The sequence below is a fragment of the Dioscorea cayenensis genome, chromosome 6 (genome assembly GCF_009730915.1).
Source record: "Dioscorea cayenensis subsp. rotundata cultivar TDr96_F1 chromosome 6, TDr96_F1_v2_PseudoChromosome.rev07_lg8_w22 25.fasta, whole genome shotgun sequence".
Lineage (NCBI taxonomy): Eukaryota > Viridiplantae > Streptophyta > Magnoliopsida > Dioscoreales > Dioscoreaceae > Dioscorea > Dioscorea cayenensis.
The window spans coordinates 15,799,534-15,808,624 of record NC_052476.1 but is presented as its reverse complement, the minus strand read 5'-3'; positions in this window follow the sequence as shown (position 1 = coordinate 15,808,624).

Genomic DNA, 9,091 nt, shown 5'->3' with positions numbered 1-9,091 from the left:
GTTTTGTATCTAAATGTTTTGGTCTCAAAATGGGGGGGTGGGGGTGTTAAACCTTGACCTTGTCGACAAGAAATTCTGGATAAATGAGATTGTAGATTCTCGCACAGTGTCCGTTCGGTGAAATAATTAACGGCTATTTGGCACCATGTCCATTTAGTTATATAATAAATGACCATCTGTTATTTAGCCTCGGGCTACTGAGGATAAGTAAATGACCTCTATTATTCTATCTTGAGTCATTGAGGGTAAAGAAATGGCCTCTAGCATCTATAGTAAATTTGGAGACAGTAATTTTTATCCTGCCTTGAAGTTTCGTATTTCTGAGATCGTAATTCTGGGTTTCAAATTTTGGTGAATGCCATATTTGGAAATATTCTTTTATTAGAATATTATACTCTGCATTTTGTTTAAATTATGATTTTGGAGACTGGTATTATTATGGAATTCCGGTATATTTTTAAACCACACTTTTGAATTTTCTGGTTTATTCTATTTGGAAAATAATTATGTTTTTGGGACCTATGGTCATTTCGGGTGAATTATTATATTTTGATTTGTAGTTTTGAAATCTGATATTCTTATTTATTACAATATTCTTTAATAATGGTATTACTTGAGGACTATACCTCTAGTGACTTATATTGTATTTGTTTAAACTCTGTCTTAATCTAGATATTTGAAATTAAGGTTGTAGACCCTGTTGATTTTAAATATCTTTAGTGAATTACTTACTGGGCTAGTAAGCTCATAAAGTGGTTTTAAATCTTTTTTCCAGATCAAGAGAGGTAGATTGGTGTGGGCGTAAAAAGGCTATTAGTAGATGTTGTCCTTCCATGTTATAGGGGTTGAGTTGTATTTGTCTGATTTAGTTTTTGTATTTTATACTTTGGACTTCTTGTATCACTATACTTTATACTCTATAGAGTCTGTAATTCTGTAACTCTTGTTTATCACTTTTTGTCTGTTTTGAATTAAGTTTTGCGGCCTTTCAGGTCTACTGGGTCCACACCTTGTGGATCTGCAGTCGTTTATCGGTACGCCGGGTCCAGCGAGCTGGGTTTGGAGAGTGACATAAAGCATAGAAACATGGTACCAAAAACCATTGAATTGATGACATCACTTTACTCTCAAGATGAAGAACAAGCTGTGATCATCTTCTCACCAGTCCAAGTCATGTTTGACATATGGCATTGATGGTTGTTAAAGTTGTGATTTGTTTGAAGATACTACTACTAGTACTACTAGTATTTATGTCATAATAGCTATTGATGAGCAAAAACAACATAAGAGGAAAAGAAAGGAGAAGAAGAATAAGTATCGAGGTATGAGGCAGGCCATACTGGAAATGGGCATACCGAGGTGTGAGCTATGCGCAAATGGCTAGGGATCTTCAACATGGCCAAAGACGATGCTCGGGCTTATGACTTGGCTACCACTACAAGAAAAATACCCTATAGTGGCGAAAAAGATCCGCTACTATAGACGTTAAATCTGCCACTAAATGCACATAGCGACATATATTAAATTTGCCACTAAATCCTCCATCGTAATAGAGGTTAGGATGGAAATGTACACTTTAGGGCCGGATTTGAAGTAGCTGTATAAGCTTTTAGCAGTAGAAAAAATCTGTTACTATATGGCTTTTGATATCTATAACGGCAGATTTTTTTCCGCCGCTGTTGGTCCAACATCAGTTCATATATATATATATATATATATATATATATTCACAACCTAAAATATAATAATAATTCATAACAAATTAAAAATTATTATTATTATTATTATTATTATTATTATTATTATTATTATTATTACCATCATCCTTATGTAACTTGACAAATAACAAGAGACATTTGTACATGTTAAATGTTTAAAATATATAAAATTTTAAAAAATAAATAAAATAGTTATAGAATACAAACCTTATCAAACCAAAATATAAAATTTCAACAACATATATAAAAGCCTAACAAAAAAGACATTTCTAACAAAATCAAAGTTAACATAGTTTGGTGTTTGGTACCAAGTAGTTGATCTAATTCTAATCATTTAAGACAAGTGGTCACTGGCATTCACGTACTCTGTTTCTTCTATATAACTTTCCCTACCAACCACGATTTCCATTTTTGATATAAAAAAAGCTCGTCCATTCACACAGAGAGAGAGAGAGAGAGAGAGAGAGGAGCCAAGGACACTACCACTTTTCTTCTCAAGATGAAGAACCCTATGCACGTCTGCGCTTCTCTCATTGCAAGCTCATCGGAGGAGACGGCTTACCAGTTGAGCTTCGTCTTGATCACTTGCCCAACTTCAACTAAAATTTGAAACATATTCAAGAAAAAATCATCTAAAATATCAAAAGTTTAAATGTATTCCGTGTGCATAACAAAGATGATTCCAATAACAAGAGAATCCTTAACATATGTTGGGGATATTATTTCTTCTTAATTGGTTAATGACTCTTATCTAAGAGGACAAGTCATAAGAAAAATTGAACATCCTCGAAACACACCAATGATATAAGATGCCATATTATCACTCAGTCATACTCTCCATCCTAGAATCTTTTATATTTGATTTCCATTCATATAGGAACAGAGGGATAAAGAAAGAACAAAGAGAAAATGGCCAGCTACCTTGCTCAAGTAAAAAAACATTTACAAGAATTATATTCAAACTACAAGAACAAAAGGCACAACTTATCACTGTATCTACATGTGTAGTGTGCACATTCTTTAGGAAGTGTCATTGTGTAGGCATTAATCAGCAAAATATGAATTGTGGAATAACAATTTGAAGAAAATTCAAGAAAAGATGCACATTTCGCAATTCATCTCCAATTGTATACCACATAATTATAAAAACTATCAATATTCGTTATTGTGAACTAGCAAGCTTTTCTAACTCTTCTCATGCTAAACACTAATAAAATAAACAAGATTTAGAATAGAGAGATTCTCCTATTATGTTCCATCAAGCATCAAATTTTGTGTAGAAGCAACGCTATAGTAGTGTAAATAACACATCCATCATCAGCATCAGCATCATTCGCATTAGTATCATGAAACATGTAGTTTCAACTAAAAAAATAAAAAATCATCACCACAATGAACAAATCAGCCGGATCACTTCGAAACATTTAAAAGAAGCAAATTACACAAACTACCTACAGTGCTGAAGATGACTTGATCCAACAAGGCATTGTGATTTCAACACACAAAAGAAGGCCACCTCTGATGGAATGCAGATAAAAAAAGTCATAAAACATCAAATCGATGTAAGTAAATAGTATTTAAAATAAATCTGAGCACATATTAAGTTCCATCAAATATTGAATTTTTTCCCACTCATAACCAACACTATACGATTGTAAATAACATAGCCACCATCACCATCATCATCATTGACATTGTTAAGTATGTCTAAAATATGCCTTGAATTTTTACACATGTTGTTTATGCCTAAACCCTAGGGTAGCCCTTCATTATTGACAAGCATGTATGAAGCCTCCATTTAAACATGCATGGAGCCACAACTTTTGACATCCATGTATGAATGCATGGAATTTTGGTTTGTCCACTTCGCCTATAAATACATGGCCCTTTGGTCATGTTAAGAGCAACACACAACTACAAAAACACCAAGAGTGGTTCTTGGATGAATGAGTGTGTTAGGATTTTTTAGTTGAGAGCCATTGAGTGAAATCTGTACTTGTATTCTATAATTTCTATAGTGGAAAATTTCTCCTCCTCCCGTGGACGTAGGCATCAAAAAGCCGAACCACATAATTTTGATGTCTTCTCCTTTTATTTTTCCCACTTTATTTTAATATCTTGTGTTACTACCGTCTATCGATCATATCAAATTGGTATCAGAGAGGGTTCCAATTTTGGGTGAATATATCTACTTGTCGTATTCTCTGTGGTTGCTACTAAACATAGATCCTCCACATCAGAAAATAAGTTAGATTTTATTCATCCAAAAAATTTATGGTGGAAGCAATGGCGACTACAAGATTTGATATTGAGAAGTTTGATCGCAACACAAACTTTACTTTATGGAAGATCAAGATGCGTGCCATTTTAATTCAAAATGGACTAGAAAAAGCCTTGTCTGGGAAAAATAATATGCCATACTCATTTAGTGAAGACAAGAAGGACAAGTTGATTTCAAAGACCTTGTCAATGATCTAGTTATGTTTATCAAATGATGTTCTTCAAGAAGTCATCAAAGAAAATACTGCTGCTAGCTTATGGTCAAAATTGGAGTCGCTCTACATCTTTAATATTGCTGCTAGCTTATGGTCAAAATTGGAGTCCGTTGACATGACCGAGACTCTAACTGACAAGCTATATCACTTGACACAATATTACTCATTTCAAATGCAAGAAGGTACTTCTATCAAACCCTAGCTTGAAGAATATACATCCATTCTAGTTAATTTAGAAAATGTGGGTTCTAAAATTGAAGATGAACATGCTACTATGAAATTATTATGTTCATTACCATCATCATATATAAATTTTTGAGATGCATTATTATATGGGAAAGATGTTTTGTTCTTGTCAAAGGTCAAGATAGATTTGCTTTCTAAAATTATAATTGATAAAGAAATAGTTGGAGACAAAAATGATAATTTGGCTGAAGGTCTTATTGCTAGAAGAAGACCTAAAAAAAGGGGTTCAAGCAGTAATAAATCTAGATCAAAATGTAGATATAGAAATTTTATTTGCAATTATTGTCATAAAAAGAGGCATATTAAAGCTGATTGTTACAAATTAAAAAATAAAGAAGAAAGAAATGCAAAATCTGCCAAAGCAGTTGTTGCTGAAAATGAGTCTACATATGAAGTTCTTTTAGTCACTAACATTAATAAATGCAGATTTAGTAATGATTGTATCGTGGATTCAAGTTGCTCATTTCATATGAGTCCCAATAGGGATTGGTTTTCCACATATGAATCTATTGCAGGTGGAGTTGTTTTGATGTGCAACAATGCTGCCTGCAAAGTTGTAGGCATTGGATCAATCCACATCAAAATGCATGATGGGATCATCAGAACATTAACTAATATTCTTCATGTTCCTGACCTGAAGAAAAATCTCATTTCAATGAGCACCCTTGATGCTAGTGGATGCAAGTACAAAGCTAAAGGTGGAATAATAAGGGTTAGCAAAGGTGCTCACATTGTGATGAAGGCTAAAAAATTTGGAAGCCTTTATATCTTTGAAGGTATCATAGCTATAGTTATTGCTGCTACTTCCACAACAATGGCAGAGTCTGATGTCACTAAACTTTGGCATATGAGGTTAGGCCACATGAGTGAAAAAGGCCTAACCTTATTAAGCAAGAATGGTCTTTTATGTGGCCAAAGCATAGGAAAGCTGGAGTTCTATGAACAATGTATCTTTGGAAAACAAAAGCGTGTAAGTTTTAGTATAGGTACTCATAAAACATAAGGTACTCTTGACTACATCCATTTAGACCTTTGGGTGCCATCAAAAGTTCCTTCAAAAGGAGGTGTCAGCTATATGCTTACCTTTATTGATGATTATTCAAGGAAGGTTTGGGTTTATTTTTTGAAGCACAAGAACCATGCTTTTTCCACATTTAAGAAGTGAAAAATAATGATAGAGAGGTATACTGAAAGGCATATCAAATGTCTCAGAACAGACAATGGCTTGGAGTTCTATAACAGAGAGTTTGATGAGTTCTGCAACAATGAAGAAATTATGAGACATCACAGTGTCCGAAACACACCTCAACAAAATGGAGTTATTGAGCATATGAATCAAACCCTTATTGAGAAAGCTCAGTATATACTCTCTAATGCTGAACTGCTTAAAAGATTTTAGGCAGAAGCTATTAACATGGCTTGCTATTTTTTTAAACCGATTTCCATCAGTACCACTTGAATTCAAAACTCTTGAAAAAGTATGGTCAGGTAAGCCTACTAACTACTCAAATTTATAGATTTTTGGGTGTCCTGCACATATGCATGTAAATGATGGAAACTTAGAGACCAGATCCAAGAAATGTATCTTTCTTGGATATCCATCAGGAGTTAAAGGCTATAAATTATGGTGTCTTGATCCAACATCTCCCAAATTCATAATCAATGGAGAAGTTATTTTTGATGAAGCTTTTATACTTAAATCAAAAAGGAGTTCTCTATACAACAAAATCAAGCCAAGAAGGATGATGACATTGAGAAGGTCGAATAAATGTTGATGATCAACCAGCTCAACATAAGTCACCATCAACAACAGAGGTAGAACCAAGACCATCTAATTCACTTCATGATTCAAAATTAAGTTCAGTTGAAATTGAACAAAAGTGACCATACTCTAACAGGTACCTTGTTGATATGAAAGTAATTATGCATAATTGGTTACTTATGCTTTAACTGCAGTTGAGAGCATAAATAATGCTGGAGAGCCATCATCATATTCAGAAGCTATTTTAAGTAACAACTTAGATAAATGGTTGATAGCAATGCAAGAAGAAATGGAGTCTTTATACAAAATTGCATTTGGGAATTGGTCAAACCACCAACAAAAAAGAAAGTTATTGGTTGTAAACGGGTCTTTAAGATAAAAGAAGGCAAAACAAGCATCGACGTAGCAAGATATAAAGCATGGCTAGTTGCAAAAGGATACAGTCTAACACAAGGTATAGATTTTAATAATGTTTTATCACCCATTGTAAAACATAATTCTATTCCTGTTTTACTTGCTTTGGTGGCCATGAATGACCTGGAGTTGGAGTAGTTAGATGTTAAAACTGCATTCTTACATTGTGAGCTTGAAGAAAAGATCTACATGCAACAAAAGGGTTTCAAAGTTGAAGGTAAAGAAGATCATGTTTTCTGGTTGAAAAAATCTTTGTACAAACTAAAACAATCTCCAAGGCAATGTTACAAAAAATTTGATTCAGTCATGATTAGTAATGAGTTTGCAAGAAGCAACTATGATAGTTATGTATATTCTATAAAGATAGCAGATGGATCATTCATATACTTATTGTTGTATGTGGATGACATGTTAGTTGCTGGAAAAGATATTTCTGAAATTGAGAAGTCGAAGGCTCAACTAAATGAAGAATTTGAAATGAAGGATCTTAGGGTAGAAAAGAAAATCTTTTGAAAGGAAATTCTAAGAGGCTAGAAAGTAGGAAAATTACTTCTTACTCAGAAGAACTATATTGAGAAAATCCTAGAACGTTTTAACATGAAATAAGGTAAATCTGTGAGTACTCCTATTGCTGCACATTTTAAGCTTTCAGCAGAACTATCACCTCAGACAGATGAAGAAAGAAACTACATAGAGGAGTTTCCATACTCCAGCGCAGTAGGCAACCTTATGTATGCCATGGTATGTACTCGACCTAATATTTCACATGTAGTTAGTGTTGTCAGTTGATATATAGCAAATCCAGGTAAAACTCATTGGCAAGAAGTAAAGTGGATTTTAAGATATTTAAAAAGTATTGTTGATACATGTTTGGAGTTTTGCAGTGGCAGTAGTAAATTGATTGGTTATGCTGACTCAAACCATGCTAGAGATTTCGATAAAAGAAGGTTCTTAACTGTTTATGTTTTTACATTAGGAAACAATGCCATTAGTTGGAAATCAACTTTACAGTCTACAGTCGCCTTATCTACTACTGAAGCAGAATATATGGCAGTGACTAAAGCTATTAAAGAGGCAATTTGGCTACGAGGCTTTTACAATGAACTCATTTCAGATCATCAAAAGATTATTGTCTTATGTGATAACCAAAGTGCAATACATTTGACCAAAGATCAAATGTTTAATGGAAGGATAGAACACATTGATGTTAAGTATCATTTTATTCGTGAAATTATTGATCAAGGCAAAATAATTGTTAAAAGATTAGTACTATAAATAATCCTGCTGATATGTTAACCAAGCCTCTACCACTAGCCAAGTTCAGACATTGCCTGAACTTAATTGCCATACTTGGCACTTGACTACCCTTCAGGGTTACTTTGGAGGAGGAGGAGGAGATTTAGAAGCTTCAAATATGCAAAATTCAAGACAAGGTGGAGATTTGTTAAGCGTGTGTAAAATTTGCCTTAAATTTTACACCTGTTATTGACAAATTGCCATGCCTAAAACCCTAGGTTAGCCCTTCATTTTTACAAGCATAGTTTAACTTGTATGAAGCCTCCATTTTTGACATCCATGGAGCCACAATTATTGACATCCATGTATGAATGCATGGACTTTTAGTTGCTCCATTTTGCCTATAAATGCATGGCCTTTGTCATGATAAGATAAACACACACCACAAAAAGACCAAGAGTGGTTCTTGGATGAATGAATGTGTTAGGGTTTTTTAGTTGAGAGGCATTGTGTGAAATCTCTGCTTGTATATCTACAATTTCTATAGTGGAAAATTTCTCCTCCTCCCGTGGACGTAGGCATCAAAAAGCCGAACCACATAATTTTGATGTCTTCTCCTTTTATTTTTCCCACTTTATTTAATATCTTGTGTTGATACCGTCTATCAATCCTATTAGACATTAATATCATGAACTATGGAATTAATTCTCGATATCCACAATGAATAAATCAACCATAATCAAATGCACAACAAAAAACTGAAAACTTTCACAAAGATTTACAACCAAATCACTATTTTCCAACAAAATTAAGCATCCAGAAAGGCGGAAATTATGAAAAACACCTCCAGAGATGAAAATGCCTAGATTCCCAGAACTCATTGCGATTTCATGATATTAAGGAAAGCCAGATCCATGGAAACGCTAGAGACGAAGCAAGGGAATTTAGAGTACACGTCATGTTCTTACAGGATCGTCGGAGTTAATTGCATTTAGAGTACACATGAAAAACTTATTGGTGTGTTATGAATTCTAAGTTATGACCAAGTTATCATCTCTAACAACTCTTCTATTGATCCATATCCTCTTTGGAAGTGCAAAAATTACATAGTCAATAATACGTTCAGATCTCAATGTATACAAATAAATCTTATTTTAATGAGATGTAATAATTATCCATTTTTCTAAGGGTATATATGCTAAAATCCCAAACAATCATTT